General features: G+C 40.3%; 1 long non-coding RNA gene and 1 pseudogene across 1 annotated transcript; one reads left to right on the forward strand and one right to left on the reverse strand.

The window, feature by feature from the left end:
• Positions 1-2,891: 2,891 nt before the first annotated feature.
• LOC123588078 lies at positions 2,892-3,682 on the reverse strand (annotated as a pseudogene).
• Positions 3,683-17,720: 14,038 nt separating this feature from the next.
• Positions 17,721-24,758, forward strand: LOC123587898. Its single transcript, XR_006707595.1, has 3 exons — positions 17,721-18,739; positions 19,817-19,826; positions 24,748-24,758. It is a non-coding gene; the product is annotated as an uncharacterized LOC123587898 (long non-coding RNA).
• The last annotated feature ends 453 nt before the right edge of the window (positions 24,759-25,211 follow it).

Below are 25,211 nucleotides of genomic sequence, written 5' to 3' on the forward strand. Positions count from 1 at the left end.
ACAAATGTATTCCACCAGCAGATGAGATGTTATATGAGAAAGTGTGAGAGGTTAGAGTTTGAGCCTTGGTGTCAGCTATGAAGCAGGTCCCTCCATAGTTGAAGACCCCAGAGGCCATGCAAATGAAAATGACAGTGCCTGGGAGATGGGGGTGGGAAGGGGGATGCCAAGAGAGATGAGGTCATCACAAAGAACATCCAGTTTCCCTCTGAATGGAAAATAAGAAAAGGCTTCAACTCTGGTGCTATCAGGACTGAGAAAGGAGGTGGAGTTGGTGGGCCAGGTTGAGGGAGATTTGGGAATCTCCATGAGGAGGAGACAAGTGACAGGATGGAGGATGGGTCAAACACAGAGCCAGAAGTCCTGGAGCCAGCCTTGTATCAGCAAGTGGAATGGGTTGGCTGCTTCTGTCACCACTTATCTGACATGTGCAATGTCAGCTTAGTGCGTGAGGAGGTAGACCATTAACATAATGGCAAGGGGTGTTCCCCACTACAGGTCTGGTTTGGAAGGACACTCAGGGCTCCTTTCATAGACCAAGCATCATTGGCATCATTCCGTCCAGATGAAAGGAAACTCTCATGAAGAAGTTGATGCGTTTTATCTTAGCTTCCAAAAAAGAAGTTTTGAGCTGTGAACAGTGACATTTCTCCAGGTTAGTTTCTGTGACAAGGAGGAATGTTTTCCAGAATTCTCAGATGTAGGAGGAAAAAAGCCATAGGAGCAGTACAATCAGATTACTCAGAAACAGTGCATTTACCCAGAAACAATGGTGTGCAGTGGAAACATACCAGTTAAAAATCCTGGCTCCACCACTCCCTGACTGATTTTGAGCAAATTATTTATGCTCTCCAAACCTTGCTTCCCTCTTCTGAAAACAGGGAGAGAAATATCTGCCTTAATGATTGTTGTAAAAATAAATCTCCCACTTTAACCACTACTTTTATGCCAGCAACTTTCAGGTCTTTTCTCTCCAGCCCAAATTTCTTTTCCAAGTTTCATGTCCATACACTCTAACCCATGTCCCACAGGCTTTTCAAAACCAAATGTTCCAGACGGAAACCATCATCTTTCCTCTCTCTAACCTCGCAGATCTGTTTTCTACTCAGTTAAAGATGCCATCAGGTGTCTCCAGAAAACTTATCTCTTGAATTTCTTTCTCCCTGTCACCACTCTCCAATCAAATAAACTGCCAAGTTTCAGCTCTTGATTCCAGCTCTCTTGAAGCTTAGTAGCTATATCTCCATCTCTAGTTTGGGTGCCTAGATCATTGTAAGAGTCCTCTGTCCCTAAGGTTGGCCCATTCTCCACAATCCATCCAGAGACATCTTTGGGAAGAGCAAGTCATTTTGGTTTACTCCCCTCCTTACACAACGTCTCACTGCCCTCAGGATATTTCTCACCCTGGCTGGCAAGATCCAGTCCTTTCTTACCACCCTGGCATCATGTTTGGTCTCCATAGTTCTGGCATTGTAAGTTCTCTCTATCCTGAACACTGTTGACTTTCATTCACCTCTGGGCTTTCACAGAGGTTGTTCTCTCTGCCTGGAATCTGCTTCTCTCCCCGTGTCTCCCCTCTCCCTGACCTGACTAATTGCCACTCATCCTCAGGTCAATGTAGATGTCACCTCCCATAAGAGCCTTTCCTGTGCCCTCAAGGCTGGATATGTACTCTATCATGTGCTGCCACCATACCTTATAATCTCCTTATCACAGGCACATAGACTTCACAATACTGGACTACCCTACAACTGCCAGTCTCCTCTACTAGACAGTAAACTCTTTAAGGACCTTGTATCTTCTTTAAAGGAAGGAAGAGAGGAACGGAATAATGTGACATGTTAAGCATCTAACACAGAATCAGTCACATGAGCACCCAGCACAGGATCAGTCATATGCCAACAAATGCTAGTCTCCACTCTATATTGATAAAATACACATCTTTACTTTTCCGAACTGGGGCCCATAATTACTTTTTCACACTGAGCAAAGTGGTGAAGTCTCTTCACATCCAGGAATGCTAAATTTCTATAGTCTGCCAAGTGTGCCCCAAACTCAGCAGGCTGTATCAGTTTCAGAAGCTTCCAGATTGAAGGTTTTGTCTGACAAGGTCTTTATTCTCCTTCACTTTTTTTTTTAATTACTAGACTGTATTTTTTAGAGCATTCACTGAGTGAAAAATACAGAATCCTCATATACCTCCTTACTTCTCACCCACACACAGTTTCCCCTATTATTAACATCTTGCATTGGTGTGGTACATTTATTACTATTGATGAACCAATGTTGATACATTTTTATTAACTAACGTCCGTAGTTTACAATAGGATTCACTCTTTGTATCGTACAAATTTGGGGGTTTTGATGAATGTATGACATGTATCCGCCATTATGATATCATACAGAATAGTTTCATCCTAAAAGACTCCAGTGTTACAGTAAGACTCCTTACCCCTTCCCACATTCCCAAACCCCTGGCAACCACTGATATTTTTATTGTCCATAGTTTTGTTTTTTCCAGAATGTCCTACAATTGGAATCATACAATATGTAGGCATTTCAGATTGTCTTCTTTTACTTGATAATTAGCTTTTAAGGTTCCTTCCTGTCTTTTCATGACTTGATAGATTATTCCTTTTTATCACTGAATAATATTCCATTCTCTGGATGTACTACAATTTGTCCATTCACCTGGTGAAGGACATATTGGATGCTTTTAATTTGGAGCAATTATGAATAAACATTTATGTGAACATTTCTGTGTAGACATGAGTTTTCAATGTATTTGTGTAAATATCAAGGAGCACAATTGGTGGATCATATGGTAGACTATGTTTGGCTTTGTAAGAAACTGCCAAAATGTCTTCCAACGTGGTTGCGTTATTTTGCATCCCCACCAGCAGTAAGAGCTCCTGCTGCTCCACATCCTTGTCAGTATTTGGTGCTGTCAGTATTTGGGATTTTTGCCATTTGAATAGGTGTGTAGCAGGATCTTATTGTTGTTTTAATTTGCAATTCTATAAAGATATAATATTGAGCATCTTTTCACGTGCTTATTTTCCATCTGTATATCATCGTTGGTGAGGTATTTGTTTAGGTTTTGGCCTACTTTCTGTTGTTGTTGTTGTCCAAGGTTTATTGAAGATAATACAGCCCAATAGAAAGATTCAAACAGATCCACGTGGTGTTTTGAAATTGATCCAAACTGTAGACTGAGTGTCTACAACCTGTAGATTGGACAGCTGCCAAAGTACAAGAGTTTCAGCATTTCCTTAGTATCAGAATCTACTTCAATGATCTCCTGATCCAGGGCTGAGACCTCAGAAACATAATTCTTTCTTCTCCTCCTGCAGTATGGTGAGATTCCCCTCACCAGGCCTCTCTGAATCCACTTCATTAGATGTGTGACATAGCTTGCGATCTTGTTGTGAGCTTCTTGCTGGGAATAATGGTGATCTCCTCACACATGTGCTCATTGGCGTGGAAGTACTTCCAGGAGTGTGTAGTACTTCTCAGTGATGACTCGGGTGGCCTTCTTCATGGTTTTGGTGTGAATGCAGCCTGTGTTGGTGGAGAGGGTAAAAGAGTAATTTTGGCCTACTTTTTCATTGGGTTTCATTGTTCTCTTATCATTGAGTTTTAAGAGTTCTTTGCATATTTTGGCTACAAGTCTCTTATCAGATGTGTGTTTTACAAATATATTCGTCCAGTCTGTGGCTTGTTTTTCACTCACATAACCTCCTTCACTTTTTAAAAAAGTTTATTTATTTATTTTGAGAGAGAGGGAAAGAGAGGGTGAATGGGGGAGGGGCAGAGACAGAGAGGGAGAGAGAATCCCAAGCAGGCTCTGTGCTGTCAGCACAGAGTCTGACGTGGGACTCAATCTCATGAACCATGAGATCATAATCTCAGCCAAAATCAAATTGGACTCTTAACTGATTGAGCCACCCAGGCACCCCATCCTTCATTTTTGAATGACAGTTTTGAGGGATATAGAACTCTGGGTTGGTTGGTTTTTTCTTTGAACATTTTAAATATTTCACTCTTCTCTCTTGTTGCTTGCATGGCTTTTGATGAGATGCCCAATGTAATTCACACCTTTCCTCCCCTATATGTAAGATGTTTTGTTTCTCTAGCTTCTTTAAGGATTTTCTCTTGGTCATTGATTCTCTGAAATTTGAGTATGATATGCCAAGGTATATTCCTTTTGATATTTATCCAACCTGGTATTCTCTGAGCTTCCTGAATCTGTAGTTTGGTGTCTGTTCTTGGCCATTATCATTTCAAATATTTACTCCATTCTCACTTTCTTCTCCTTCTGATATCCCAACTATACATAAGTTTCATCTTTTGTAATTGTCTCATGGTTCTTGGATGTTCTGTTTTATTTCATTTTCACTTGTTTTTCCTCTATGCATCTCAGTTTGAAAAGTTTCTATTGACATATCTGGAAGCTCACTGACTCTTTCCTCATTCATATCCAGTCTACTAATGATTCCATTGGAGATATTCTTCACTTCTGTTACAGTGTTTTTTATATGTAGCCTTTCTTTTTTATTCTTTCTTAAGAGTTTCCATCTTTTTGCTTACATTAACCACTTGTTTTGCATGTTGCCTATTTTCTTCCATTAGAGCCTTTAACATATTCAACATAATGATTTTAAATTCCCTGTCTAATAATTCTAGTAACTGTGTTATATCTATGTATGGTTCTGACACTTGCTCTCTTTCTTCAGGCTGTGTTTTTTTTATTTGTTTTGCCGAGTAATTTTTTGTTAAAAGCCTCATGTGATGTATCAGGTAATAGGCCATTAGTGTGAGATTTTGTGTTAACCTAGCTAGGAGTTGGGCTGTGTTTAATGTTTGCTGGAGCTGTAGGTGCCAGAAGCTTCAAAGTTCTCTTACATCCTCGTTTTATCTCCCTTGTTAACTTTGGGCTTTCCTAAGTACTTCACCTAGAGAAAATCTGTCTCTCAGAACTCTTTCAGCTGTAGGCCACTGTTATTATACTGAAGCCCTGTTGGTGGCAGTTGTGGGGGTATATGTGGAGGAGGGGAAGCATTCTATAATCTTATTACTAAACTCAGTCTCTAAGTGGGCCTGTGTCCCTGGGCAATGCCCTTCAGAGCTATCTTAGCTATCTTCCCTTCCTCCTTAGACAGGCTAGAGAGGAGTCTGTGAAAATTAAGTGTAGGGAAAAACTGTTTGTTTGGGGCCTTAGTGTACATCCTCTGCTCCTAGAAGCAGTATTGGGATCGTAGGTGTTGAAAAGAGTGAGAAGGACAAATCTTTCAGGAGACCTAACTCTGAAGAAAGGCTGGAGATTCTAGGATTGACTCAAATAGAATTTGGAGCAAGAGGGTGGTGGCTGGGGTGATAATGTGGTGATATTAACTGGCTGATGGTTTCTCTATGGGTTAAAGAATGAACAGGGAAGTTCTGGACTAGAAGACAAAATGCAGGTGAAATTATTAAGGAAGGTTTAGATGATTCAAGGATTGAGAGAATGAATGAGTCAACTAGACAGAAACTGCAGGTTATATAAATCATGGTCAGTGAGCTAAACTACACTAAGGTACTGTGAGTGACCATGTGTATCAACTGTAACAAAAACTGGCATGTGTCTATGACTAGTAGAAACCAGCCCATTAGAGTGCATTAAGCATAGACATTACAGATCCACACTGGCTGTTTCGCTGACATGCAGGGTGAGAAGGATATAACTGAGAACTTTCCCCAACAACATAGCATACAGATATTTAAATGTTATTTGAAGCATATCATGATCCTAAATTAGCAGCTAATACACCCAGTTGACACATTCAATCCAGCTAGAAGCCCCATTCCATTTCTACCCTAGACTAACCAGCCCAGTTTTCTCAAGGTCAAGAGCAGGAAAAAAAATTGACTCCTGGTTTTTCAAATAGTTTGTTTTTTATAATGGAAAATCTCTGCTTCAGTCTCATTGCTTTATACTTATCTCTGACGTACAGGCCAACTCTAAGATTTATTTACATTTTAGCAAGGTAGTTTTCCTCTTTAGAAAGAACAGACTATACTATGGTGGAGAAACCACATGATGGAGGGAGAACAGAGCAGAGTAAATGGGAAGGGACAGCTGTCCTGGGATACAAGGACAGGCTGTATACATTGTCTAAGGACATGCTTATACATTATACAAGGACATGATGTATAAGGGAATCGAAACAAAATAAAGCAAAAACAATACAGCTTCTTGTTCTTTGGGGTAGTGTAAGCAGGTAAGTGGTCATGGAAATCATTTCCTCAGAGCCTTGTGTTTGAGCTTTACTTGAGATTTGTTTCATCACATGGCCTTGAAGCAAGATATGACCATTCATTCAAAATACTTATTAATATTTTCTAGCCTACTATATGCCAAACATTATTCTAGGTGCTAGGCATATAGCCATGAATAAAACACACCAAAAATTCCCTGTATACATGGAGCCTACGTTTTGTGGATGAGAGGGAGAACATCACTAAATAAGTAAAATAAATAGTATATCAAATGATGATATGTGCTATGGGAAAAAATTAAACAGGAAAAGGGAAGAGAGTGCTGGGATGAGAGATACGGTTGCAATTGTAAGTTAGCTGGGGAAGCTTTCTAATAAGGTGATACTTGAGCGAAGACCTAAAGGAGGTATGGGAGTGAGCCACATGGCTCCCTGGAGGGAGAACACTGCAAACGAGGGAATAGCTAGTTTAAAATTCCCAAGTTAGGGGCATTCCTGGAACGGTGGGGAAACAGAAAGCAGGTGTGTGGCTGGAGAGGCATCAGAACAGAAAGAATAGAAGATGAAATCAGAAAACTTTTAGGTGCCAGGTCATGGAAGGCCTTGTAAGTCATTGCAAGGACTGTCTTTTACCCTCAGTGAGATGGGGGCTATTGGACAATTTTGAGCAAAATATGTCATTTCAATATGACATGAAATGACATATTTTAAAGACTCACTGTGCTGTGTTATGGGTGCATTTTAGAGGTACAAGGGAAGAAGCAGGGAGAAAGCTACTGGTAGCTTCCAGTAAAGAGACATGGTGACTTGGCCAGGGAAGTAGTGGAGGTGGTGAGAGGGTTCACATCCTGGATACATTTTAAAGACAGAACTGACAGAACTTTCTAACAGATAGGATGTGGAGTGTGAGAGGAAAGAGGAGTCAACAATGACTCTGAGTTTTCAGCCTGAGCAACTGAAAGGAAAGAGTTGCATTTCTGAGGTTGGGAAACAGGATCACAAAAGGTATGGAGGAATGGTCATGAGCTTGGTTTGGCTTCCAAATATTAGGGTGTTGGGGAGATGAAGAAGAACCAGCAGAGGACAACGGAAAGGAACAGCCAGGGAGGTAGCAAGAAAATGCAGAGAATGTGGTGCCCCAAAAAGATCAAGTAAAGAAAGTGTTTCAAGGAGGAGGGGTTGATAAATTGTGTCAACTGTTCAGATAATGCAAGTAAAATGAGGACTGAGAACAGACCTGTGGATTTAGCCATGGATGATATGAGCAACCCTGACAAGCAGTGCCCATGATCATGTACGGTAATACTTTAAGCAAGAAAAGAAAAATAAGCTGCATATAATTCCAGGTTGAGAAATGAGGAAATGGGGTCATTGTCAAAAGGCTGAAGTCTACTTGGCAAGTTCTCTGAACGGTAAAGGTGTGACTTTGGTCCTATCTCACCTCTATGCCCAATCATTGCTCATTAATTATGGTTCACCTTTGCTGGTGAGTTCAGGTATAGGGTCCATTACTTCATTATGTAACCTTGAACCATGCCCAAAATTACTTAGATTTCCTCACTGTGAAAACAAATATAATGGTCACCACTAAACTAAAATATCAAAGCCTGGGAATTGCTGGCCTGAGGGAACAATGCTGGCACTGGATTTTCTGAAAAGGAAAGCCACATTCCACGACTACCTTGAAGTCTTTGGAAATGGAACAATTAAAAAATAGAGAAAAAGAAAACTGCCAATCCAAATGCAAAGGGTGGATTAGATGGCTCCTGCATAACCAGGGACTTTCTGATAAGAATGGACATTCCTCACTAGCATAATCACCTGCTGCCATTTGGAATTCAGGAAATGTTTTATAAGCAAGTGAATAAATGAAATGAATCAATGAATAGGATTCACTAGTTACAGTGCAATGGCTCTCCCTGACTCATCTGACCACATGCTAATCATTATTTCTTGTTTCTTTGACCCTACCAAACTTGATTCTATATTTCTTGAGGACTATATCAAGACTTTTATTTCTCTCTATTCTTTACCACACTTGGTTTGGTATTAGACCTATTACTTAATGTATTAGTCAGGATTCTCCAGAAAAACAAAACCAATAGGATATATGTTATAAGAGGAGATTATTATAGGAACTGGTTCACATGATTATGAAGGCTGAGAAGATCCATGATATGCCCTCGACAAGCTGAAGAACCAGAATCTGGTGGTATAATTCAGACTGACTCTGAAGGCCTAAGAATCAGGAGCACCAATGTCTGAGGGAGAAGAAGATGAATGTGTCAGCTCACACTGAGAGAATTTGCCCTTCCTCTGCCTTTTTGTTCTAGACCCCAGCTGACTGGATGATGCCCACCCTCATTGGTGAAGGCAGTCTTCTTTATGCAGATATGGATTCAAATGCAAATCTCTCTGGACACATCCTTGCAGACACATCCAGAAATAATGTTCTACCAGCTATCTGGGCTTTCTTCAGTCTGATCAAGGTGAAACATGAAATTAACCATCATAATATATCCTATTTGACAGAGGAAAAAAAAATTATTTTTAAGAAATTGAACTAACTCAAATCAAGGAAATAAATTTAATTTAGAATGCTCCTGACAAAGAGACAAAGGAAACAATCCAAATAAACCTTACCAAACTCAGGCTATTATGGTTTGTAAGATTTAATAAACTGGAGCCATATTTGTCAGACCTTCCTTATTTGTTTTGGTGTTAAAGGCCCTTATCAGAAGGTTTCTAGCATTAATCACCAACTATTATTTGCCGTTGCCAATCACTGGTAAAGGACTCTACATGGCTACAACTTCATACTTCCAAGACCCCTGCATAACTGGTGTGATGTTTTCTCCCAGAGAGGCTGGCTGTTTTCTTGGTTGCATATACTTTGGGGTATCCCAATGAGATGGTGTGATTTTAGCTCCCACCACACACACACACACACACACACACACACAAACATATACAACATGAGTCCTTATGTACCACAGGGGATCTTAGCTAGCATTCATTCTTGTTTGTTTACCCCAAAATAGGTTTATATCACTGCTTAGGTCAGTAACAGAAAATAGACATAGGTTGACAGGTTTGATGGCGGTCAATCCTAGCCAAAGAATCCTCAGTAATAATTACTCATTCACATTCAAGATATGAGTTGTTAAAACTGTGATCTTCAGTAATGGCGTTGATCATAGGAAGGTTACTTTGGAAAAACAAAATGTTAAACGCTAACCTAAGACATAATTTGTGATCTTCCCTCCTTGCTGCATTAGTAAAGCAAACATTGTGAGCATTAAAACAATAGAGATGTGTATTCAGAAATAGAATGTTGCTCTCTGTCTTTACCTCGGCTACGCTATTGGTAACATGATACTAGAGGTTGTAGCAGAGCTTCCAAAATAAACTTGATCTTTAGAGTTTTACAATGATAGGTGAACCTCACAAAGTTCAGAGATTCTGTCCAAATGGAGAGTTAATGTTCTTGTGCCAATTTTCTTTACCTCTGAGTTATTGAGCTAAAGTTTTCACAACAATGGCAATTTCTTGACTGTTTCACACTGATAGGACACTACACAAAAATAACACATTTTCTCAACAGCCATTCGTCTATTCAACAACAATTCATTGTAGTTCCCAGTGTTTTGCCCGAGCCTAAATTAAAAACACTGAAAATAAAAAATATGGTGCTCAGGTTTGGAAAGTGGGATATGAAACCCCATTCTTTATAGATTGGTACCTAGACACACCCAGTCCTCTTTTGTTCCTCTGTCTTTGATGGAGGCCATCCTCCAGAAACACTCCTAGGTTGTCAGCTAAGCTCATCAATGACAAAGGCAGATTCTACAGCCAGGGCTTATCAAGAAATGGGGAGGGATTTCCTATTCTTACCGTTTGTTTTATACACACACACACACACACACACACACACACACACACACAAAACAAAACAGATGTCACTAAAAGATGTTTTCATAACAATGGAATCAAATCCTAAATAAAATTCAAAAGGTCAAGCCAGTATTCTTCTAGACATGGGAATACACTATTGGGATCTCAGAGCAATGATAATAATGACTTAAATTGTAGGACAACTAGTCCTTCCCAATACACTCACATGTTTACTGCTTTCATGGTGACGTCTCTGTGAGAAGGATGGAACCAGCATAAATGCCCAGCACAGAGCTCTGAGGTTGAGTCTTTACCACCACACAGACAGCAAACTGCAGAGCTAAGGCTTAAGTCATGATTTCCAGCTTTTTTTTTAAATTTATTTAATTTATTTATTTTGAGAGAGAGAGAGAGAGAGAGAGAGAGAGAGCAGGGGAGGGGCAGAGAAAGAGAGAGAGAGAGAGAGAGAGAGAGAGAGAGAGAGAGAGAGAATCCCAAGCAGGCTTTGTATTATCAGCGCAGAGACTGATGCAGGACTCAAACTCAGAAACTGTGAGATGACGTGAGCTGAAATCAAGAGTCAGATGCTTAACTGACTGAGCCACCCAGGTGCCCCAATTTCCAGTTTCTAAATCTGTATCATTAGTCTGCTTCTGGGGAGAAATCTTGAGTTATGTCAAAAGTTTCTTTTTATTTTACCAAATAGTTTGAAAACTGATTTTGAGTTATAGAGCATTATTTGTGCCTAGGTTAAATCCTGAGATTGTTGCATCAGGAGACACTAATGTAATCTCTTTAAATATTAGTCTCCACGACTATAAAAGGGGATTAATAACACCAACTTCTTAGAGTTGTAGGAATTAAATAAGACAATGAATGAAAAGTATAGAGCCTATAAGTTCTCAATAAACTATGGCTGTAGTTATTGATAATAATAAAAGAATTTGTCCATTGTAGACAATGCATCCAAGTGTAAAGCAGAAAATAACAATTATCTGTAAATCTATTATACCTATATAATCACTGAACCATTATGACATATTTTCTGCTTTGGGGGTGCCTGGGTGGCTGAGTCAGTTAAGCATGACTTTGGCTCAGATCATGATTTCACGGTTCATGGGCTCGAGCCCCGTGTTGGGCTCTGTGCTGATAGCTCAGAGCCTGGAGCCTGCTTCAGATTCTATGTCTCCCTCTCTCTCTGCCCCACCCTGCCTCTCTCTTCTCTTTCTCTCTCAAGAATAAACGTTAAAAAAAATCTTTTTTGTAGATAATGCCATATAATACATTTCTTTATTATGAAAATCTTCAAATATATATAAAATGTAAAAGATAAATACAATGAATACCTATATATCTTTGATTTAGAGATAATATTTATAAATACTTTGCCATATTCGCATTAACTATCTAAATATATGTATGTGTATATTTTCATATGTACATATGCATTTTTTGCAGACATGTTTGAAAGTAAATTGCATTCATCATGTCATCTCAACCCTAAATATTTCAATATGAATCTCCTATAAATAAAGACACTCTCACATGTACTCGTAATACCATTATCACAATAGAATATTAATGATTATTCCCTAATGACATTTAACATCCAGTTCATAGTCACATTTTCTTAATTGTCTGCAGAATTACTTTTTCCTGTTTTCCCCCCACCCCCACCCCAAACAAACTTATGCATTGTGTTTGGCTATGTCTCTTCTTTTCTAAAACCATTTTCTCACCAATTTTAAATTACTCTAAGCATATTTTAAATTATTCTAGGCATATTTTTAATGATGTGTACCTTCTAATGTAGGCATGGCCATAGCCAATTCTTTGGCTTTAGATGTACAAGCGGTTCCCCTTTTGTTCCTATGATAAATCATGCTAACATGAACATTTGGTTCACTAACTTTTTCACCTTTTCTGATTACTTCCAAATATTTATTGTTCCTAAAACATAAAAAATATTTAAGGGGAGCCTGGGTGACTCAGCTGGTTGAGCATCCAACTCTTGATCTCGGCTTAAGTCATGATCTCACTGTTTCTGAGCTCAAGCCTCTGTGTCAGCACAGATCTTGTTTGGGATTCTCTCTCCCTCTCTCTCTACCCCTCCCCTGCCTTCTCTCTTCCTCTTTCTCAAAATAAATAAATAAACATTTAAAAAACTATTTATGAACCTCTTTATATATTAACAGATCACTTTCCAGGAAGTTTTATCTACTGCTGTCCCTGAAGTATTTAGTGTCCCTCAAGGGGACACTTCATGGCTATATACACTGGGTGAGCTTCTCTGTCTTGTTTCCATAATGCATCCTTCCTGGGATTGCTTCATTATGTGGCTCCTCCCATACAGGAACAAGAAATCTCTACTTGAAAAGGTCATAATTTTTCTCCGAAACTGGAAGCTCAGGGAAACTGATTGATTGCTTTTTATATTGTGCTGATTTTCATGAACTTTTAACATAAAAACTTCTGGCTCTTTAATTTTTGCCAACACGATACACATTAAGATTAAATATTACCATATGTACATTAAATATTGTCAGTACTTTGAAACCAATGAAAATTTATCCATAAGGGAATCCTATAAAAATTCTTATTTAAAAAAAATAACCCAAATAACCAATATTAGGTGAGTGATTAAGTAAGTGTGGCAAATCTATATGATTGCACAGCCTGCAGACATTAAAAACAGTACTCATAAAAAGTTTATAATAACATAGGGGAAATACTTATTAAATGGCGTGGATAAAATAATTGTTAGAAATTCAGAGTAATAAATATAGGACAAAGAGACTAGTAAGATCTAGTTAATGCTGCAACTATAGTTGATCAAAATTACTTTTCTTAAGTGTTTTCTTTCATTCTATCCAAAGCAAAACAATGAAAGAAGGAACTTTGGAAAAATATTATTTAAGCATCCATGGCTCCTGTTTACCAAAGTATAAAATCAGAAAGGAGTTTTCACTCATGGTAATTTCTAAACTTTCAATCTGATTTTTATAGCATGAAATGATAATAGTTCTTCAATATATAGAGAATGTGGCAAAAATAAAACAAACAAGCAACCAATCAACCATCAAATAAATCTTTTGTAATTTTCCATTTCCTTCTGAAGACTTTTTAGCCATGTCTTATTACAATGACATTTATAATTATTCCATTTTTTAATTTACAGGCCACTTGACAAAACTTATTAATACCTCTATTTAATCTGATGAAATGCACATCACTATCCAAATGACATAACAAATGCCAGGTTATTTCACTGTTTTCATCTTGAGCAGTAATTAAAGAGCACTTACTGAGCATTACTTGAACCCAGCATTATATTTGCTGTTACATAAAGCAGCTTGCACTGTAGACTTGGCTTGAGCTCTAGAACCTTACAGCTAATGACCTGTGATCAACAGACTCATCTTTCGTCGAACCACATGACAAACCTCCTGGACCCAAAGCCAAAGGAATTTACAGCTTTCCAGGGGAACATGATATTTGCTTTGACAGTTTCACATAGCTTTATCCTGAAGCCAGACAAAAAGCTAAAGTTTCATCTTCACTCGCCTTTCCTGGGATCAAGCCCTTTGATGGAAGAAGATCATTGGGAATCCATCCCTAGGCCTGGAGGTGTTAGAGGTAGAAACCAGACATACAAATCCTGCTCTCTTTGGGCCTCTGGGAAAATACCTAGCCATCACTGCCCTGATCTACCAGTCTCATGTTGTCTATTCGGCTCCAATGTTAGCACAAGTCCTGACTCCCAATACTGTGTGTGTCTGGGAGGTGAGAGAGAAGAGGGAAGGAAAGGGCAAGAGGTATGGAGAAGAGCCAGCTAGTGATGCCTGCCCAGAGCACTGGCAAACCTCATTAGGCTCTGGGGTGAGTTTGAAATACTCCACCACTGCTCCTCCTGGCGCTCGAACCCCTACCATTTTAGAGCTAACTTTTAACATTCCCATCTTCTCCCCAGTCCTGCAAGGTAGGATCTGTGCTCTTTTCACAGCTCCAACATCAACACTCTCTTTGAGCAAAACTTGCATAAGCAATAGATGTTCCTACTGCCAATGTATCTTAGCCAATTTCTGCAATCAAAGTGAAACAAAGAAAGGAAACTTCATAAAAATCGGTTTTGTGGAATGTAACCAGACACAATAAATAACTGCCTAATAACCTAAAGGCTTAGCATCCCCAGGATTTCTTGAGGTGTCATGAAAAGATTTTTGAGAGGGAGATGGCATTTTCTAATTCAGAGCCTACAGCTGAGTTACTCTCTGAAACACACATAGTCAAATAGAGCATTCAAGTTGCCATACGGCAAAATGTTAAGAAATATCTAATGATGAACCTAAAACACCTTCTCAGAGTGGAGACATGACTCGTAGGATATAAATGAATATGAAGCGACCAGGCATGGCCAACATGGCTGTATGTTGGAGTTCCTCCATCAGGCAACATGTAGTGTGTTAGAAGAACTGAAGGAGGTTTAGACTGGCTGGAATGTAAGTGGGGGAGATGGTGAAGGTTATTGTGAAAGACAAGAAAAAAGAGGTAAGCCAGACAAGTTCATGAAGGGCCTTACAAGTCATTTTTAAAGAGTTGACAAAGTGTTTAAGCAAAGTTGTTGCATGATCAATTCAGGCTTTAGAAAAATTACTCTTGAAGCATGGAGAATGGATTAAAGGCAGGCATAAGTAGAGGCAGGGATACCAGCTGCAATATCCAAGTGAAAAATGACAGTGGCCTAGATTGGGGTAGTGGCCATAGAGGTTGAGAGACTCTGTGGACTGGGGGGGGGGGGTATTTAGGAGGTAGAACTGATAGATCTTGGTGAATAACTAATAAGTCTGGATGAAGAGAACAGTGAAGAAGAGAGAGGAGACTAGAATGACTGCCAGACAGACTGTGGCTGAGGCACCAGACATGAGTGGATGGTGGCACTGAATCAATGAGGGTGCTCAGGAGAGGCACATTCAGGATGATGATAATCAACTCAGGCTTTGGTGGGTTGAGTTTAAAATATGTTTGGAAAATCTCACAGATAGATCTCAGTGAAGAGCTTTACCACGCAGTTGGAAACATAGATCTAAAGATCTGTGTTCTACTTCTTGTGTTGGGAGTCATCCACATATACATAATGATAGCTAGGCCCTGTGCTAAGACCTTCATATTGCTTTTTTGAATTTCGTGTAATCATCACAGCAATCCTACGTAAAGTAGGTACTGTTATACCCATTAAATATATATATATATATATATATATATATATATATATATATATATATATTTTTTTTTTTTTTTTTTTTTTTTTTTTTTTTTTTTTTTTTGAGAGACAGCATGACGGAGGAGAGGCAGAGAGAGAGGGAGACACAGAATCCGAAGCAGGCTCCAGGCTCCATGACGCAGAGCCCAACGTGGGGCTCCAACTCAGGAACTGCAAGATCATGACTTGAGCTGAAGTCAGACGCTTAACCGACTGAGCCATCCAGGCGCCCCTATTATCCCCATTTTGTAATAGCAAGAGCAAAACTTGGTCACTTTAAGTAACTCTGTGACTGCTGTCTGATATGTTAGCTGCTAGCTACATTGGCTATTAAGGACTTGAAATGTGCTATGGAGGGACTTAGCTTTTAATTTTATTAATTTAAATTCAATTTTATTTAATTTTAATTCAATTTAAAAACGAATACTGGATTCAGTTATTGGAAAACGTTTAAGTATGTTTGGAACAACTTGAACATCTGAACCAACTTTTCCAACTCTAAGTTTTATGAAATCCAAATACAGATCAAGTATTTCCAATGGAAAAACTAGTATCCGAATTGAGATGTGCTGTTAGTGTAAAATAAATACTGGATTTCAAAGACTTGGTGTGACTGGAAGAGTATAATATATCTCATTAATAATTGTTTATATCGATCGTGTGTTGAAATAATATTTTGGATATATCAGGTTAAATAACATTATTAAACTTAATTTCAGTTTTGTTTTACTTTTTCTTACATGGCTATTGGAAAAATCTAAATCCCCTAAGTGGCTGGCGCGGGGTTTCCCCTAAAGGCTGACAGAGGGGGCTTATGCCCGGGAAGCAAGGTCCCAACGACTTCATATTTTAGGGAGCACGCCAGCAAAAGTGCGCGTGCGCACGTGCGCGTCTGTGCCGTCCCGCCGCGGGTGGACCGAATCTCACCCGGTGCCCACGCCACGACTAGCCGGCTTTCCTGTTTGCCTTTTTGAACTCTGTTTTCTCTGAGCTTCGAAGAGCCAGGGGCTGTGATGTCACTGTATAAACAGAGGGAAGGGTGGGGGCGAGAGTTGCGCTGGAGAGGACCGGGCAGAGGAGGCCGGGTGGGAGGATGGGGGTGGGGACGGGAGGTTTTCAAAGGTGGCTTGGTCTGGAGTGCGTGGGAGCAGCGGGAGACTGCAGTGCCGATAAAGAAACATAATGGGACTGCCAGTCACTAAACTGGGGGCGGGGATGGGGACGTGGCTGCAGGAGACGGGGGGTTTGGAAAAATATGGGACGCCTAGAGCTAATTCCCCTGATTAAAAATGCATTAGTTTGGAGGTGTGAGGGACACGCAGCTGTTTTCAAGGAAAGCCTGGCTCCAAGAGGTCCTCCCTGGCCGGGCCGCCTGGCGGCTCCATCTCGGAGTGGATGTCAGCGAGCCCCCGGCCCCGCCGACGCTTGTCCTCTCCCTGACAGGGCCCTGGCCAATGTCCTGCTGCTGAGGGTCGTGGTAATTTACATCCTCTCTGTGTACATTAACTTATCTGCAGCCGCGCTGGCTGCGCTCCTTCAGTCAGCCTGTCTCCTGTGCAGCCTGGGAGACTTCCCCCACCGACGGCCGGCCGGGGGCTGCAGGCGGACTGGGCCGCCAAGTTCCTGCGCCCTGCGAATCACAACAAACGCCTCCCGAGGTGGAGCCCCGCCGCCTGGTCCCGACCCGGGCCGCGGAGCGCCGCGCGGGGCCCCCGGCGTGGGAGGCTACGTGGGGACAGCCCGGGCAGGGCAGAGGCAGGCGGCCCGTGGCTGCAAGCGAAACACTTAGTGGCTAATTCATGACTCATGACTCATGTGCAGGCTCCTCTTCAGTGACAGCCGGGACAGTTACTGGTTATTTGTAGTCCCCCGGCTTTCATTTCGCTGTAATTAAGCAGTCATTTGAGGGTCATTTCATACCCGTTATAGGTTTCCCTGTTTTAATAATGTTTTAAGTTCCAGGGGGGCAACAGGGAGTGGAAGGGGAGGTTGGGAAGGAGGCGTGCAGGGCAAGAGGGTAATCGTCTCTGAGAACGTGTGCACTTTCCATAACTCTTTCCCTGACAGGCCCCAGAGTGGGGTTTCCTCAGATGCCGACGACGACTGACTCGAACGTTCTGTTTCACAGCGCGCAGGCCAGATCCTCTTCCATGACATGAACGGTCTGCCCCGAGAAGAGGTCTGGCCGCGTTTGAGTCAGATGTTGGATTTTCCTCTTTCCCCTCTGGCACCACACTAATCATTCTCTTTAATCACTGTAGCTTTTTAATGAGGCCAAGTAGGTATTTATGGAGCCGTCTACTCTCTAAAAGCTAATGCTTGATAAGTCATTTATAACTTATCGGTGGGCTTTGCATGGCCAAACCCAGAAGAAAGGAAGTGAGAGTAAAATAGGGTCTGGAGTTTGCTAGGAAAAATGCAGCATATCTTCAGGTCCTAGATGGTACCAAGCCCTTGTGGGAAATGTTCAATCCGTCAGGCGTAAGAGTAAGGAACAACCAGTCTGTCCCAATTTTGTGAAAATTCCAGGGCTGTCATTCTCGCTGTTTTTCATTCCCACCACTTTCTCCTTTGGCTGGTTCATGTATCTTTGGATATCACTGGAAGCTTCCACTCTAAGGCCAATTCTACAAAGTTCTGTAAAGAATGCCGGGGCTGTTGCATTTGGAGGGTGCACAGAGGCAAAATGAAAGAAAGGACTGGAAAGAAAGAAACGACAGAAAACAGATTTCCTGCTGTTGCAAAAGTAGGTGCCACATGCTCCAAACTTCAAGAGATGTTAAAATGAAAGTTAAAGCTGGTGTATGTAGTAGTCCCGGGGAGGGAATGTTGTTGCCTTCATACAAGAAGAGAGAAAACCCTCCCAAGGGAGGGTAGGAGAAGGAGTGGTGAGGAAGAAAGCAAGACAGGACCCCACAGACTACAAAACAAAACAAAAGTCCGTAACATATGAGTATTTAATATGTGTTAAGGAGACTTTTAAAAAGATTTCAGCCATAAAAAAGCAATGAAGCGCTGATGTGTGCTAGAACATGAATCTTGAAAACATTATGCGGAGTGCCATTTACAAAACATCACATATTATATGATTCCACTTATATAAAATGCTCAGAATAGGAAAATCTTTAGAGACAGGCAGTCAATTAGTGGTAGCCTTGAAAGGGGCAGGGAGTGGAGAGAGGGAGATGTAACTGCCAAAGGGTTTTGCCAACAGGTTTCTCTCTGTGGCACTGAAAATGTTCTAGAATTGATTGTGGTGGTGGCTGTACAACTCTGCATATACTAAAAACCATTGAATTATACATGTTAAATGGGTGAATGCTATAGTGTGTGAAATATATCTCAATAAAGTTGTCACCAAAAGTTTTCAAAAGTTAACCAAAAGTTAACTTTTTAACCAAAAGTTAAAAACAGACCAAAAAAAGTGCTATTAAAAAATTATCTTGGGGCCCCTTGGGTGGCTCAGTCGTTTAAGCGTCTGACTTCAGCTCAGATCATGATCTTGCAGTTCGTGAGTTCGAGCCCCACGTCAGGCTCCACGCTGATAGTGCAGAGCCTGCTTGGGATTCTTTCTCTCCTTCTCTCTCTGCCCCTCTCCCACTTGTGCATGCATTTGCTGTCTCTCTCAAAATAAGTAAATGAACTTAAAAAATTATCTTGCTAAGTACACTGCTTCTTTCTCCAAGACAGTGTAGGCAGGAGGTAATGTACATCAGGGCAGGGACTTTGGTTCTCTGTTTAGCCCTTAGTGCCTAAATCAATGCTGCTTACGGAATGTACTCAATAAATACCTGCTGAAAGAGAATTTGCAAATAATCCAAACTAGCCTAGCTCAGATGTGTACCACACTCACCCTACCACTTCCTCTCTGCATCATCTAGCTTTCCAATATACTTATTATTACTATCAATACAGCTAGAAAATATAACTAATTAACAAAATTATTTTTATCTGTTTTCCAGGGACCGCACATATGTTTGTATCTTTGTAAAACCCAGCAATGTAAAACCTCTGAACTCAGGTCTGTCTGGCTTCCAAAGCCTTAGTCTACTATAAACACTGCCTCCTAAAGACGCTAACAACAAAGGCAGGAAGGAGCACTGATGAACATACACAGACACCCAACCAACGTCACCTATAAAGCAAATCAAAGTACACAATTTGGTTTTCATGTTTAAACTGAAAAAAGCATGAGCACATCACTCAATGATGGATTTTTCTTATTTAAAATCATTCTAATTTTATAATAACTATGGATTATATATCCAACAAATGCAGAGTACTTACCACGTCCATAGTCCCTAGTGCAGCACCAGGAAGAGTTACAAAAGCAGTTAACACAGGAGCTTATACTCACATATACTATAAAAGCCATTGTCCCTTTAAAAAAAAAAGTACTATTGAGTCTATTGTTTGTCTAAATAGTACACTAAAGGTTTTAACATACATAATTGGAAAAGTCTTGGTTTCCTGAGACCTCTTCTAAAAATCGAAACATTTTTGTGGAACGTTAAGGACAAGTCCAGAGCTCTGTCAAGAGCTGCTTAAATGACTGCCCTCCACATGTGGCCGGACTAGAATACAAGTAAGAATACATCCAGACTACATGAAAGCTACTGTGGTTTCTGCGTGGGCTTGGGTCAGCTGTCTAGGTGTCCATTAAGTGGTTCGTTAGTATTTCTCGCATCAGTAATTCCAGATCCACATCACAACTGAGACAGTCTCACCAACTATCTCATACATTTTAGTTGATATAGTAAGGTACCACCTGGAAAGACACACAACCTTCTAATTAAAGTTTCCACTGTCCCCTATTTTACAATAAAAAATTTGACCTAAGGTTTATAGTAAATGGCCCACATTTTACAATTGGGAAAATCAAGTAACCTTGGAAACTACTCACTGAAACTATCCCAAAGACCCATAACAGTATCCATAAAAGATCCCAAATAATTGGCAAGTTCTCCTTCCAACTGCTAATACACCTATCCATCTAAACTGATGAGAGGTATTACCTCTACTTAAAATAAAACTATATATACACTATATACCTTTTTATATACTATAATATATATATACACACTAGTATATATGCATTTTCCTTAGTGAAGTACAAGAAGGAGGTATAATCCAGCCCATAAATGTGGAGAAAATTCATAGCTACCCCTCTTTCCCGCATATGGGAGTTTCCAGAAATGGAAGTCCAACCACTTAGGCTGATGAGCTTCAAGAAATGACTCCAGACTTTGGAATGTGCCTAGGTACCACCGTGTCTACAGAAGGACCATCCATCCCCAAGCATATGTGGTTGTCACCCTCTAGTGGATGATCTATGATAATAATTGGCAGTCTCCTGTGGGGGACAAGAGCGAATGTCATCCAAGACTGACTTATCTCAAAGAGGTAGATGACAGATAAGCCAGCGCCAGAACTCTTAAGTCTTGGACATGTATTTCCCAGGAAAATGGGTGTTTGTGGGCTGTTTATTCAGTCTGCAGTTCCCTGCTTCTTTTGAGTCCACAGTGTTTCCTATTTGTATTGTGGCATTTTCAAGAACAATACGTATTTCCTTAAGGCAGACTTCTCCTACAATTGAGATAGTTCTAGGCAATTGATTCACAGAAGTTGTGCCCCTCCAGACTGGCCTCGAAAGCTTTCTCTGTCAGCCTACTGAGTGCATCCGACTACTTAGCTGGCAATATGGAACTTGCCGACTGCACACCAGTCCTGTGTTGAAAGGTTTGATCTGCCTAGGGAAGTTGTAAATAAATAAATACTGCCTTGATATTTACTGTTGTATAAGGAGCCTAAATGTAACTCTCTAAATAATGAAGTCTGGCCTCGGATACATTCATAGCATGAGATTCAAAATATAATAATATGATTTTCCTGTTTCCATTTTATCAGGTAACCGAAGAACTGCATTTCTAAATCTGGATGGGAATTGAATTTCTACATCATAGACAGCTTCCAGGAGGGAAGGATTATGGGTACAGGAAATACTCCACATTCTCAAAAGCCTGCACTGTTGGCACTTGCATTTGCTCTGTGAGAACTTACTGAAAGAAACCGTTTCTCTGGAAGACAAGTATAGTTTCCTGAAGATCTGTTTATTCATCAGCAGACATGTTGAATGTTTCAAGTCAAGGATGATCTTGGTTCTAAATCTGCAGTCAAATGGGAATCAGAGCATTGTAGAAATGAAATGACCCTCCCCTCATCTTACCCATTTGACAGATGAAGAAACTGAGGTTTGCATAGGTTAACAGTGCTAATTACAGAGCTGGTACCCAATGAGAGTTTACTCTACAACCCTTCTTTCCCCCACATCACTGTTGTCTCCCAGGTAGAGCTTTGTTACTGATTATGACGAAATCCATTTCCTAGCTTTGTTTGTAGTATATATTCTGTTTAGTTAGAAAGGTTTTTTTCCCCCATGGTGACAAAATGTATGTAATATGAAATATACCATTTTAACCATTTTTAAGTGCACGATTGAGTGGCATTAAGTACATTCACGTTGTTGTGCAACCATCATGACCATCTATCTCCAGAACTTTTTTACCTTCCAAAACAGAAAATCTGCAGCCATTAAACATAAACTCCCATCCCCTCCTCCCCCAGCCCCTGGCAACCACCATTCCATTGTCTATCTCTATGAATTTGAGTACCTCATAAAAGTGGAATCATATGGTATCTGTCCTTTTATAATTGGCTTATTTCATTTTAGCATAATGTCTTCAAGGTTCACCCATGTTGCTCATATGTCAGGATTTCCTTCTTTTTTAAGACTGAATAATATCCCATTGTAAGTATATATCACATTTTGTTTATCTGTCAATGGACATTTGTCGAAAATATTTTTCAAGTATACAAGAAAAATAAATAAAAATCTCTTTTAGGAAGTAAAAGCGTGTATGCAAGAGACTTAAAGCTATATTTTTTAAAAGACTACTGGGGATTGGTAGAGTAAAAAAATAGCTTAATCATTTTATGGAGCTTGTTTTCAATTAAAGCTACAGAATTTGGTTTACCTAGCATTATAGTCTCTGCCGCCACCTCCCACCCCATCCGAATGTCAGCATAGGGTCACATGTGATGGGTACACAATAAATGTGTGCTCAGTTTCCAAGTCAGACACAGGGAAAATCAAATGAGGTATATATTATGATGGTTTTTCTTAAGATTTCCATTGACTATACTAAAGAAGAATGCAAAGGTTCTGGCAGAAATCTGGTAGAAAGAACATTCTCCTGGAAGAACAATGTATCTGTTGATTTCTTAATTTCTAGCAACAGAAACAAACCCTAATGGAATGAGCCACAAAGGAGTTTATTAAAAGAATATTGCGTAGCTCATGGAATCACAAGATGGATAGAGGGCCAGGCTTGAGGCTTCCAGAAACAATGCCCCCAAACCATGTATGAAACTGGCCTGAGGAGGAAAACACCACCAAAGGTTATGCTGACACTGACCAGGGGGTGTCCACCTTGAACTGCCACCAGGACTTCACTGCACCCAGCCACCACCACACATTGCCATTTCTGCTCTGGATACAAATCTCACACTGTCTGCGGCTTCCCAAACCTACAAACCTGGACCTCTATCTCAATAGCAAAATGGATTCCACAGAGGCCCTTGCTCAAATGGTAAGGCGTGTCTCAGGTAAGTACAGTGATTGATGGGGCGCCTTTATATACACGCCTCAAAGGTGTCTGGGACGTAAGTTTTGTTTCTTCTGAGGGAGGTGGGATGCATCAGGATGATGATTCCCCACATGTAGAAAGGGTTCAAAAGGTGTGGGCAGCCTCTACTGAAGGTATGGGGACTAAGATTATAGGGCAAAGGAACAGATAAAACCCATTCCTAATTATTAGAATCAGCAATTATTTTAAAATACCATTAACACCTGATGTGGAGAAAGTAAAATGAATTGACAAGTTTTCAGAGAGTTCATTTCAGCTCCCACTGCCATTATAAACTTATAAAGCATCACTGAGAACTTCTCTCTCTAGAAAGAGTTTTGGCCTTAGGGCACCTGGGTGGCTCCATCAGTTAAGCATCTCCAACTTTGCTCAGGCCATGATCTCGCAGTTCGTAGGTTCAAGCCCCACATCGGGCTCTGCACGGACAGTGTGGAGCCTGCTGCTTGGGATTCTCTCTCTCCCTCTCTCTCAGCCCCTCTCCTGCTCTTGTGTGCACTCTCTCTCAAAATAAATAAATAAACTTTAAAATAAAATAAAGAAAGAAAGCTTCGGCCTTGGTAAGGGAAACCAGAGCTCAAGTGAGCAATAATTCATAGCAGCTATAATGTTTAAGGAAGGAGCCGTACCGTGTACTTAGACATTTGAGTTATTGTTCCTCCATTAATTCCTGTACATTTTCTTCTATATTTTGATTGTGAAAGATAATCTACATTATTATCTTAAGTTTACATTCAGGTTGGAAAAGTAGAAAATATTAGATCATATCTTAAAACTTCTATTTGTATTATCCACATTTTTTTCATTGACCCTTACACCCTCAACCAAATATCACCAGGCAAAACAGACACGTGCCTGAAAAAAAACTACTGCCAAAGGGCTGGTGTTGGTGGCTCTGACTTATTGGAAATGGCAAACACGCAAGTGGTCACGTGCATCAGCTTGGAGTCAGATGTCAGAGAAAGAACATCGTTTCATCTGACAATGGCTTTCTCCCTAAATTACCCCAAATGGGCCAATCCCTAAGTATCACAGTTGTCATGGGTTGTTTTTTTTTTTTTAATTTTTTTTTTCAACGTTTATTTATTTTTGGGACAGAGAGAGACAGAGCATGAACGGGGGAGGGGCAGAGAGAGAGGGAGACACAGAATCGGAAACAGGCTCCAGGCTCTGAGCCATCAGCCCTGAGCACGACGCGGGGCTCGAACTCAGGGACCGCGAGATCGTGACCTGGCTGAAGTCGGACGCCCAACTGACTGCGCCACCCAGGCGCCCCTGTCATGAGTTTTTAAAAAAGAAAAGAAAAATAACTTCCATGAAAACCTATACTTGCAAGTAACTCCGTTTCTAATAGTTACAGTCACGCACATCAAGGAAATCTACCTACTGGGAGATATGTTTGTTTACTGGCATTTTCCCCAAAGTATTAGTCTTTGGATTCTTCAACTACATATAGTCTACGTCCATGAAAAAGGATTCATTAAATATACTCAAGTTGACCAAGAAAAAAATTTTAATCTACAGTTGAAACTTCCAAGTATCATGGTGAACTGATTTGGTTCATAAAAATGCTATTTGGCAGAATTTTTCTTACTTTAAGTTGCTAAGGATACTATAAAAATTGTATCTTCAGGAAGATCTGTGGCAGTCTAATGAATGTACTATTAAAAAAGAAAGAAAGAAAGAAAGAAAGAAAGAAAAGAAAGAAAGAAAGAAAGAAAGAAAGAAAGAAAAGCATGGAATCCAAAGTAGAAAATGAAAATCATAGGCTAGAAGAATAATTTTTCGCCTGAAAGAAAGAGTTCAGATAATCTAATCTAGGGTTCACAAATACATGGGGGTAAGGAGAGTTATCTTCTTAGTTTCTGTCCAAGGAAGACACAAGGCAGCAGTTTCCAGCTGAGTCCACACATACATAGTCTCATAATCCTTCTTACAGACCTCTGGTAGCCTCTATCATACACATATGTAAAGAAACTATTTGCAATCCCTGGTATTCTGAGCTCCTCAATTGACATACATGTGAAAGCTGAATAGCGGGTGGTGACTAAAGTCTTGGCCAATGTCATGCACCTAGGAAAGACTCAGCATTATAAC

The sequence above is a fragment of the Leopardus geoffroyi genome, chromosome D3, assembly GCF_018350155.1.
Source record: "Leopardus geoffroyi isolate Oge1 chromosome D3, O.geoffroyi_Oge1_pat1.0, whole genome shotgun sequence".
NCBI classification, from domain to species: Eukaryota; Metazoa; Chordata; class Mammalia; order Carnivora; family Felidae; genus Leopardus; species Leopardus geoffroyi.